This window comes from Protopterus annectens, chromosome 3.part0, assembly GCF_019279795.1.
Source record: "Protopterus annectens isolate FY-2018-M chromosome 3.part0, PAN1.0, whole genome shotgun sequence".
Lineage (NCBI taxonomy): Eukaryota > Metazoa > Chordata > Ceratodontiformes > Protopteridae > Protopterus > Protopterus annectens.
Window position 1 is genome coordinate 565,161,817 of NC_056731.1, and position 12,583 is coordinate 565,174,399.

General features: G+C 37.4%; 1 protein-coding gene across 1 annotated transcript in view; it reads right to left on the bottom strand.

Annotated features, from left to right (window-relative positions):
- CNTNAP2 (contactin associated protein 2) overlaps positions 1–12,583 on the bottom strand; it is a 7,772,136-nt gene that overhangs the window by 5,561,564 nt on the left and 2,197,989 nt on the right. The window lies entirely within an intron of this gene.

Below are 12,583 nucleotides of genomic sequence, written 5' to 3' on the forward strand. Positions count from 1 at the left end.
ACTAATGTTTTATAGTCAAACTATGTACCTTCCTTAACAGGAGTTAATGTTTATATTTAATTTGTGGAAAACGATACTGGCTAGCCTTGATGTGGTACCATCCACACACAGTCAATTTAGAGTGTCCAGTTCACCTGCTGGCTGCCTGCTGCATATCTTTGGAGTGTGGGAGGAAAACGGGGCACCCAGAGCAGGAAACCAATGTGCGAACACAGGGAGGACATATCATGCAGCAGACTCGGGAGTCGGGACTGAGAAACTGTTGCTGTGAGGTGAGGTGGTTGACATCGTATGTGTTGTAACTTGTGGTGCAATTGCAAATTGTTTCAGACACAACACAACTAGCTGGGAGAACAGTGTCTTTCATTGTTCCAGAGGCTCGATTAAGCAGCTCTTTATCAGGATAATATGCTTGCTACGCTATGCTACCTAGCATAGAGATGGACACGTAACGTTTAACACAAGCTCTTTCCTTATGTAATGCTTTCTGCTTTCTGTTTTTGGTATTTGTGGGTCGGTATTTTGTTGAATCACATGACTGCAAAAAAAAAAAAAAAAAAAAAACGGACTTCACGAGTCCAGTTTTGATACATTTTTTTAACCAGATAATTTGTCTGAAAACTGGACAGTCCGGTCAAAAAACGGACAGCTGGCAACCCTAATTGGAAGGGTATGAGCTTTAGTGAGGGAAGACATACTGACTGAAGTCATTAAGATGGTGAGTTGCTGGTCATCAAGTGCTTTCTTCTCCAGTAGCAGATAAGTGAGTATGGTGACTGGCTTACTATTAAATTAATTTCCTAGGAAAGGAAATCTCAGTTTTGTCATGCTTATATCCATTGGGGGCAGCAGGGAACTGCAGTTAGGCCGGATGGCCCATAATTGGGTTTGCACTGTTTCGGGTGGCACTGAGCTTCTTAGCATCCTGGTAGTACATTTGGCAGGTAACAATCTGAGCATAATTCTGAAGCTACCATTAGTATGTTAGTATAAATGAGGATGTGTTTCTTTTAAAGAGATTATACCCAGGTATGTGTATTATGTGGTTGGAGGTAGTACTATGGTTATTTTGGCTTTGGATAGGGCTCATTGGTTTCTTAATGTTAGGCTAGTTAAGCAACTGGCTCCTTTGGGCAGTTGTATGACATGGCATGGGATATCGATGTCAGCAATCCATTTTGGTTCTGAAAGGATGGAGTTCACCTGCATGATTTTGGTTTTTACCTTTTTAGTGTACACTTGGGTTTATTTGGAAGCTTTGCTGAAGGCTTTGGAGTGAATGACGGGGGAACAGCCTGTGTCAGGTTCGTTGGTAGTGAAGAGGGGGAGGTCTGTCCCTCTTCTGTTCCCCCTCTAGTGTTGGTTGTTTAATTCAATGAGTTGGGGAATGAAAGTGAGGGATGGGATACTGCTTGATAAATAAAAGCAAGCGAGCCGAGGCAAGGACGCTGCTTCATAACTAAATAAGTGAGTGGAGGTGAAGATGATACTTGTTTGGTTAGGGTGTGCAACGCTATGCTGCCCTAGTTAATGGATCATATGGATGTTCATGCTGTGATTAATAAATTAAAGTGCTATGTTTACGAAAGTTTAATAAAGTTTTTATTGAAGGGGACTGGGACAAACGCAGTTTGGAAACAAACCAGTTTGCCCAGGGGCATCTTCAGGGAAGGGTCAGGTAGTATTAGTAATAAGACCTAAGATGGCAGGGGAAAAGGTCAGGGTGGTGAGGATGGAAGGTTTAGGAGGAAATGAGGTAAGTTCACAAATGGGCTTAACTGGTTTTGTGTGAATGTAACTGGGTAAGGGATCATATTTTGGTGAGAACTTGCTACCCACCCTCCCTCCCTTTATTAGGAACACTGGGATTTTGTGTAGTTATTTTTATGTATTTGGTGATTAGGCTGTGAAGAGGGGCAGGCTTGCCCCTCTTCTTTTCCTCCTTTGGTGTTGGATGTTTAATTAAATGAGTTGGGGAATGAAAGTGAGCGATGAGATGCAGCTTGATAAGTAAAGTAAGTGAGCAGAGGTAGATGGTACTTCATAAGTAAATAAGTGAGTGGAGGCAAGGACAAGGACACTGCTTATTTTGGTTAGGGTGAGTGAGGCTAAACCGCCCTAGTTAATGGTTCATATGGATGTTCATGCTGTCATCAATAAATTAAAGTGCTATGTTTGTGGAAATGTAATAAAGGTTGTCAAATGTCATTTGGTGTGGTGTATTTATTGAAGGGGACTGGTACAAAAGGAAAACTAGAACTAAGGAGGGTATAGAGGAAGCATCGATATCAATATTTTCGGATGTCTGCCCATGAGTGAGATCTAGCTTTACTAGTTTTCACGTGAATGTAATGCCATAAATTATCAAAAAGTAAATCAGTTATGTTCAAATTAAATCCATAGTTCAATGCTTATAAAAAGGCTAAAAATAGTGTTTCTATAAGACCAAATAATATGTCAGGCCACATTTTCAACACTGTTAAATACTGTAGTCTAAGTCTGTTCTTAAACTGTTCAGTCTCGGCCTATTTAGAGTATTTGTGCCTGATGCCTGTAGATTATCCATTGGGGCTACTCAACAAAATGATGGCTTCTTAACAAACCCAGTTAATGACAGTCCCATCAGCCATACCTGCCTTATTTGCAAAGCCATGGAATATATCATAGAAAAAATTGCTTATGTCGTCCTATGCAATTTAACTGACATAGATCACACTCAGTTTTGTTTTGTGAAGGGCAGGTCTTGTCCCTTGAACCTACTACACGTTTGAAAAGGTTACAGCCCCTTACACGGAGTGCAGACTGCAATCCATGTTCTAAGTATCTTGAGGATACTGTCTTCCACAGTAGATTTTCAAAACAATTATTCTGTACAACTCTTCCCCTATAGGGCACCATCTAGAGTTTGTGCTGATGCCCAAATCACTATTCTTAGGTGAATTTGAGATGAAAACATTAAGCATATTCTTTAGATGTGGGAGGAACCCCAAAGAGTTACAGGGAGAACATACAAACTTCAAACAGACATTGCCTGGAAGTCAGAATTGAGCCTCATACCTTGTGTATAGGAGGTGAAGATCTTAACCATTATTCCAACTGGTCTCAGAGTGTTGATGAATATATATATATATATATATATATATATATATATATATATATATATATATATATATATATACATATAATTTACTATTAAATGAAAACGTGGAAAGTCAAAATAAATTGCGTTCAATAGGTCAAAAACAATGTTGTATCCAGAATTTCTAATTGTCTAGAAGTCCAAACTGCCTTTCTCCGATGTCCCATTCAATGTTAAATGAAATAGCAGGAGGTGAAGTCAGACACCTAGGCTATTCTGTTTAATGTCTCCTAAAACTGTTACTTTTACATCACAGGTTTTTACTATTTTGCAGTGAGACAAGCCTCCATGCACCCCCATACCTGCTGCAAATTATATATTCCAAATCCAATATCACACTACAGTGAGGAAAAGGGTAAATTTTCCAATCCCGACTGTAGCTGTAGTGGGATCTGTTAGAGGAATGTTGATCTCACATTAGCGAATGCATACTGTTATTCACTATTGTGGATTTGAATATCTCCAGATTGGCATTGCAGGAACTGGGAAGCACGCATTCCACCTTCCCAGTTTCGTGTAAGTCCTTAAGTGCTGTTCCAGATTGTAATAGTAAACCTATATATACATATATTAAACATATCTATATATATATATATATATATATATATATATATATATATATATATATATATATATATATATATATATATATATATATATATATATATATATGGATTTACTACTTTTGATCGACAGCACATTTGATCGAAAACCAGTATTCATGGTAATTAACAGGGATTTGTCCCCCTCCCCAAAGTTGTGTGACCCTGGAGTTGATATATAAAGGTGGGGGGGTCTATTGGGGATGTTGGGGGCAAAGTCCCCCACCTAATTTCCTTTAAAAGAAGAAAATAAAAGAAAGTGTATATATTTTAAACAAAAATAGTTGGGGGGCTTCGCTCCCCACAACCCCCTACCTTTATATATCAACTCCAGGGTCTACAAAAGGAAGTGGCATATGGTTAATGCTGAATTTGAAATATTACAGCATGATGCATTATACTGTAGCTGGTTATCTGAGAACTGACAACTGAGCGCATGCTATAGAAATCCAGAATTAAACTCTGACCAGAGCATAAGATTCCTGAAAATACTGGAATCAATTTGCCACATCATCAGTAACTTTTGCAATTTTAACTGCCTATCTGTGCACTGTGAAACTATATGTCCCATAACATTCTATGTGCAAAATTCCCTTTATATAATTAGTTTAAGCAGCACGACCTGCATTGAATGTAGTCCAGTTAGGCAAAACAGTTTCTTGGATTTGAGTCTTACCAGCTTTTGAAAGATAATTTCTTGCATAAGTGTTATAGCATCTTAAGGAACTTCCTACTATCAATATTCAAAATTAATTCAGTGTTTAAGAAGTTAACAGAGAATTATCAGTATTACAAAATCATTGCTACAATTTGAAAATAGAGCTGATGGAAACTCCTGTAAGACTTCTATGCAGGATGCTGTGACTGGAACATATTTAAATGTATATGTTTCTCTGTCTTGGATGGGACTAGAAAATCTAAATATGTGAATCCATGATTAAGGAATAAGCTACCATTCTGGTGAGACAATCATTTTAAACTGCAAAAAGAAAGGGAGACTCCATACAGTTTAGTATATTTCCAGCAAGTCACAATGAAAAGTAAATAAACAGAGAAATAAATAAGATAACAAAGAAACAAAGAAAGTTAAAGTGAAAAAAGGAGCAGCACAGGCTAGGTGTGAGAAATCCTTAGCCATGAGTATGAATAGCAAAAAGGCATAAGTTGATTAAAAGAAGTTACTTTGATTACTGGTCCTGTTTTGGTAGATACAAACTGGGTATTTGATGAAACACATGGCTTAAAATTCAATATCTATTTGTTATCTATTTGTAATTGATCTAGTGGGTTAGATGTTAATGAAGTGATCATCCCTATCTATGTCCTTATATTGTGCTACATGAAATCTGATCTGTTCTCATGAATTTTATTTTATTTTTTTTATTTCATTTTACTTTTGTTTACCGGGAGAGTCCGACTGGACACAGGTCCATTTTCAGCGGAGACCCGGGGAGAAAAGCTCCACATACAGCATTGAACAAGTTATTTAAGACAATGGCATTCACAAACAAAACAGTTAGAGAACTTAATAAGTATGGGCAAGAAAGACCAGCCCCTAGTAATATATATATAACAGACTTATACGCATAAAATATAATCAAAAATGCAGACTTGTACACATAAAATATATACATATGAATATTAATAAAATCAATCAACATGTGATCTGGAACTAGCAGAGTATCATTCTTCCATTTATCTATAGATTATATTATAACCCTTTTCTGTTATGTATCTAATATCCTAATAAAACGTTTTATTCCTATGTAATAAAGGAACTCAATTATTTTTCTTTTTTAACAGAATGGTGATAGTTCTTTGATAGAAACACACAAACCTATTCATCTTACATCTAATCTTGTAAAATGTTTTGAAAGGCATGTATCAGTCATACTGATACAACATAATGGATATAACAATGAAACTAAAATTACACAACATGGATTCATTAAAGGCATTTTACTGTGATTAAACTTACAGAGTTGTATGATCTATCCAGTTTTGCACACAAACATGGTCTTACAATCATAGCTATGTACTTAGATTTAATCAAAGTGTTTACCACACAAAAATATAACCGTGATGAAAATCCTTATGAGTTTAGCACTGCTTGACAGACAGATTAAACAGGGTATCTATTCTGGGAACATTATCAGATGAAAGACACATAAGGAATCGTGTTCTGCAGGAATTCGTTCTTGGGCAAGTGTTGTTTAATCTAGTCTTTTCAACATTCCCAGGGTCATCTCATATATAGCTAACAAAGTATGGAAATGATTGTAATTTACAGACTATTGTCACTTCTGATGTAGATATGATTAGATTAAATGACTATTCCTATGAAGTAAATGGATGATCAGCAAGGACTAGGGGTCATTTCAGTATACCAAATGTAAGTTTGTGATTGTTGGAAAAGAGTAGTTCATACTAGTATCTTACTGTCTGACAAAATATTAGGGAAAAGTAGTATGAAGGAAGACCCAATGGAATATTAATAGGTGAAAGACTGACATTCAAATCACATGTCAGATTCATTGGAACAAAGGCTACAAGAGATCACACATGGCTCAATTGCTTAAAACACTAATGATGTGAATTTTTGAATATTATTTAGTTTTCTGAAGCTATAATACTTTTCATAGGTTCATAGGCAGGTTCACAGGTAGGCACTAGGCTACTGGCCCTAGGGCCTATACAAGCCTAGCCAAAAAGGTACCCTGGCTTTCACCACCCAAGAAAATTATTTTCCTGTGCCCCTGTTAAGCAGAGCCACAGCAGTGATCCCCGGGGTGAATTTCCTATTACCCATTGAATCTTCAAGATTTTTCTTGAAGAGTGCTAATGAGGAGTTCTGTTTGACATAGATAGGTAGTCTGTTCCAGAATATGGGAAGTCTCTGGGACAGGAATCTATCCCTCCAGCATGTTCTGTTTATTGTGGTGACAAGGTTTAGGTCCCTAGAGCATGTAGCTCGGAGGGATTGGGATTTCTTTAAGTGGAGCATGTCCAACAGCCCTGGGTTTGACATAGCTTGGTATGTTAGGCAGAGATTGCCTCTGAGTAGGCGATATGCGATGGAGTAAAGCTGGAGTTTTTTGAGATAGTCTGCGTAGGGCATCTGTTTGAGGCCAGTAATCCTCTTTGTGAGGTATTTCTACGGCCTTTCCAGTTGTTGTAGATGTCTTGTGAGGTACATACCAAAAGGGGTGTTGTACTCTATAATGGGTCTAATAGGTGATGAGTAGAGGGGAACAATGACCTCATTTTTTCTGGATGAGAAACCTTTTTGTGATGAGATGTGCCATATAGAAGGATTTCCTGATCACTGTGGTGATGTGATTATCAAATGAGAAACTACTGTCCACCTTCAGTCTTTTCAGAGAAGGCTTACTAATATGATACCATAATTTTCTGTACTATATCCCGGCAGGCTGGAAAACTAGGTTTATAGAACAATGCTTATAGATCACTGAGAGCAAAGCACTGCCCTGCAGACAGCATACTCAGTTACTACAGGCAATGATGTAAATTCATCTGTGAATAAGGAACAATTGAAGTTATCTGTCTGCAAAGATGCTAATTACATATAACTACAGTACCAAGCAGGACCTGTAAATTACTCAAGATATACTGCAGTTATGGACTAAGCTGTCACTTGTGATAAAATCTTAAAAAATTATTAATGAATTTAAATATAAACTAGGTCGCTGGCAGTGGTGTAGGTAGAGTTTGTGCTGCCCAGAGCTGTCTTTGAGTTTGCCACCGCTCCCCCTCACAAAATCAAGGCCAAATGGGCCCCCCATACACAGCCGCCACCCCCCCACCCCACAGCCATTCCAGTGTCCCATTACTTGGCCATTTCTCCCCATTTACCATAAACACTAATGTGCATACTGTTTTATATTTCTTCAGTGTTTATTTGGATTTAATTTAAAACTGTTTTTAAAATTTACATCACAAACACTAGTAGACATCTGATAAACAAAGCAATACAGTCTCACAATGAAAATAGGCTTAGCATTAAAATTTCTCTGACCCTGAAATTCACATTTTTTGATACCCACATTCAAAGAAAATGCATCTGGCCAGTGATGGATAAAGTTTACCTTTGAGCTGTTATCATAGGCCCCTTCACACATATTTAGGACCATGCAGACATTTATGTATTCAGTGATTCACCTTCCTAATTGTAGTAAATCATGTTCCTTGTATAATGAAGCATAATAGTTGTAGCGTGTTTTACTTTTTTGAACATTTTTCCAGTAAGCAATGAAACAAAATGTATGAACCAATAATGACAAAACTGCCCAATTCAGAACATTTCCATCATAAAAGTCTACTCAAACTTCTGTCACTACAGTCCACTAATATCAGTAAGTATGCACAGACTCTGCAGAAGTAAAAGTCATCTAAAAATATTTCACATTAAAGAGTTCTGCAACTAATGAAGAGGTGGCTAATACCAAACAACTTTATACTTTATTGTTTCATCTACAAATAAAATGTCTGTTGCCCTTGAAGAATAAATTGCCTATCTCACATTTAAAAAAAATGATAAGCTGGTAATATTGCAAGAGGGAATGGATGGTAAACTGACAACAGGTTCATAGTTATTAGGTATTTCCTCCAAAGGAGGACATTCTCAGGAGTGCAACATCTACCTCCTTTAAATTACAGCACAGTACAGTATCAGCAATCCATTTACATACTGTGGGAGTAGAGCCCACAGCATTAAAAGCATTACTATCTGCTGTGCTACTAGCAATGCTTTTAAATATTTTAGCTCAATAGTGAGTATCATTTACTAAACAACAGTTGCACATTGCAAACAGACTTGGCATAAGCAGCACTAAACTTCTCTGCCCCTGAAGCTCTCAACTCCTTTTAAAATACACTTGACTCAACTATATCTCTCAACTTTACAGCACAAAAAAATCTGGAAAAAAACAAATTTAATGGGGGCAAAGGCCCAAAACTAGGGACACATAAACACTACTTGTATAATCTTAGAAAGTTGCTAAAATAAAATGCTTTGTGTTACCATGTGTTTCCTAAAAGACAGACTGAAACTTAAATGGCTGTCATTATTTAATGACTTCAGTCCTCACTGATTTACCAGAAAACCACAAATTTTAAGCATGCAATAAAATTCTCACAGAATTTGAAATTAAGGAGAAAGAAAAATTAAAAATATATATACAACTCCTTGAATCACAAGTGGTGGGAGGGGTAGAGAATTCAGGCTCTTATTTCTTGTACCTAAGGTACTAACCACCAGGTATCCCAAACTGGGGCATTTTACACATACACACACACACACACACACACACACACACACACACACACACACACACACACACACACACAAAATGAAGCAGCTAAAGTCCATAACAGTAGATGCAACTCATAGACCCTTACCAAGTAAACAACTTCTGATGCAACTCATAGACCCTTACCAAGTAAACAACTTCTGTGTATTGAACAATGAAGCAACTAAATTCTCTTTACCGGACACATACAAGCGAGTAGCTACAGTAATGGACACACAATAAAGCAGCAAAATTCCATAACAGTTGCAGCAGATGCAACTCATACACTCGTACCAGATAAAGCATTACAACTTCTGTGTATCAAACACTTAATCTGGTATAAATAGGCAGCGGTGAACATTACATTTTGTGGGCAGAAAGTAAGAACAGGATGTCTGTGCAACAATGCATGCAGCAATGTGATGTTACAAGTGTGTGCGACTGGACTGTTAAATGTTCATTCTTAAAGCTGAACACCTTTAAACAAAAAAGAGTATTTTGCAATCACTTAGCAAGTGAAAGTGAAGTTAAAAAAATGAAGTGCCGCCTGGGAGGACCATCCCTCTTGCCCCCAGCTATGCCACTGGTTGCTGGATAGAGTAAAACTGTAGTCCTAACACCCAGGAGTGACAGTTCCTCAAAGTCCTTCATGTCTGAATACTGGAATAGTATAATTTTGAGCTTATGAACTTAATCTTGTGTTGCATAGGCCCTGGCACACTTTGTCATTGCAGAGTTGATTGCATCAGATGAAGTGGTCATATGATGAGTCAATAGACCAATATTTTGGAGAGTCAGTCAATATTAATACCATATTTGTTTACAGCAAGCCATACCTACAGACATAAGCAATTGGAATGGAATAGTATTGACACCCAGCGTTGCTGCACAGTCTAACAGTGTGACATTCCCCTTGTTGATTCTCAAACACACTCATGCACATGTTCACACACACAAACACACTGCTGTACTTCTCATCTGTCCCACAATAAATTACAGAATGTCTCTGAAATATCCTCTTTATTTGTTTCTTGCCTGTCATAAATCATAGATGATCCAAGGGGTGGTGACTTTAAAAATAAAATGGAATGGAAACAAGTGCTTTGACAATTACTGTTACAAGCTGATTGGTTTAAATCCAACCATAAACATCAATGTTTTTGAAAATAATGAACGTTTAAATAGTAGATTGTTTATGATCATACTTGTTTATTAGTTTTAAATAGGCAGATTGATGCTATATATTTTTTTAATTATGTGTTTTAATTGTGACTTTATTGTCTCTTATCGGGGGATTTAATGGTTGTTTCATCTCTTTGTATTTAAACACTTTATATAGTCATTTTTAGTGTTCTGAAAAAGTCCCTTTATTTAGTGGATGAAACCATTTAATGAATTGTTTTTCACTAAAAGATTGTCCTGCGTCAAAGTTGGTAATCAATAAACAAAGCCAGATATTAGGGTTTCCTTCTTATTATTGTTCTGAAAATTCATCATGATGTTAAAACCGGTGCCCTATTAACTTTTTGATTGACAGAGAGTAATATTAAAAAATGATTCCTGATGTCATCTAGTATTTCTTTTTTTCTCAAAAAATCTTCAGCATGGCTATTTATAGGTATGGCGGTCACCCACAAGATAAACCCCCTTCCATTACAACTGTCCCTGGTTTTGTTCTGCTTTCTTCCTGATAACATAGCATTACAGGTAGTCCATGCTTCCAGATATTAACATTTACACACATCTTATATTTCAGAAAATACATGAGCATGCAAGATCTATTCAATTTGTGGAGGAGAGTAAAGCTCTGGAATGGTAATGTTCTGTTCCCTCTGCCAAGGGTACAGTGTCTGTACCTGGTGCTACTATAACCTTCCTAAAAATTAACATAATATTTAAAGTATGTTCCTGTTTTAAAAGAGTAGTGCAGAAGACTAAAGTTCTACACACAAACCTTTTCCCTGTGATTCTATCACCTGTCCATGGGATTTAAGTTAATATTGAAAGGGCATCTCTCTGGTATCTGGTGACGACAGTACAGTATTATGTGTTGCTAGGTTATAATGTATGAAGTTTTTTCCATGTTCTGACTATTTAAGTGAGTTAGGGCAATATTTTACATCCCTGGGGTGTAATATCCTTTCTTGCCCATATGTCTTTTGTGCTGCAAAAATGCTGGTTAATTAACTTTTTAATGTGTTTAGGAAAATATTTAAACAGTGTCTGTAGCTTCTAGTGTTCCTCCCTACCCCAAATATATTTCATGCTACAAAACTGTTGTTCTATTAATTTTTTAATTAAGTTTGAGTATCTGAGATGTCTAGTATTTCCCCCTGCCCAATACTGCAGGATTTGCTCCTTAATAAATGGGGAGTTTAGCAGTATGACAGTGCTTCTAAACATACACACACACACACACACACACACACACACACACACACACACACACACACACACACACACACACACACACACACACACACACACACACACACACACATGCACACACACACACACACACATGCACGCATGCATGCACAAACACACACACACACACACACACACACACACACACACACACACACACACACACACACACACACACACACACACACATGCATACACAAACATACACACTCACCTGAGACCATTCATCTATTTGTGTAAACTCACACAAGCAGCCGCAGACATTAACACACACACACACTCCTAACCACTAAACATCTGTACACTCACTGGCACTTACCTCTAATGCAATCCTACCCACTGAAAGTAATGGGTGAACAAAAAGTTTTGGCAGAGTTAATTATTTCATATGGCTATGCTAACTTACACAGCCTATGCATTCATTGAATCACTTGGGTGCATAAATGCCCCACTGAAAGTATTTCCAGGGGAAAGAAATTGGTAAATTACCACAGGTTATGCCCCAGGAATGCCTGATTAGCATATAGCTGACCCAAGGAGGCAGCCCATTGCAGTGATCCTAAAGGTTGTGTAGGATGACTGCAGTAGGTCTGTCTCTGAATCAGAGAGGGCTACCACCAGCAGTAGCAGCCCATGGTAGGGCTTACCACTGGAATGGCTGTTTCTGAAGCTGGTCTGTGAGATCACAATTGTGCAACACTCTTTTCTTCACCAATGTGAAGTTCCTGTCTTTTTCCTATACTCCTGTTTCTCTAGCATCAGTACGTTAAGACAGTGGGGGGAGCCCACTACTTAGCGGTACAAGTGGTTTGTATCCTGCAAAAATGATTTTTAAACCTGTCATTCAGTGTTTCAGTAGTAGGTGCTTGGTGAGGTTTGGCTTTCCTAACTTGTGATTGGCAGGTTATGCATATTTCTTATAGCAGATTCATACAATTCATTAAAATGTACTTCAGAACTAAACTGAAGAACCACCAATGAGACCCTAACTTCATAAAAACTGTCTCCATAAACATAACCCACTGCAATCACAAAAAAAAAAAAAAGTAATCCTAAACTAAAAAAAAAGACATAAATGGAATATGTAGGGTTTGGATTGTGTGGTA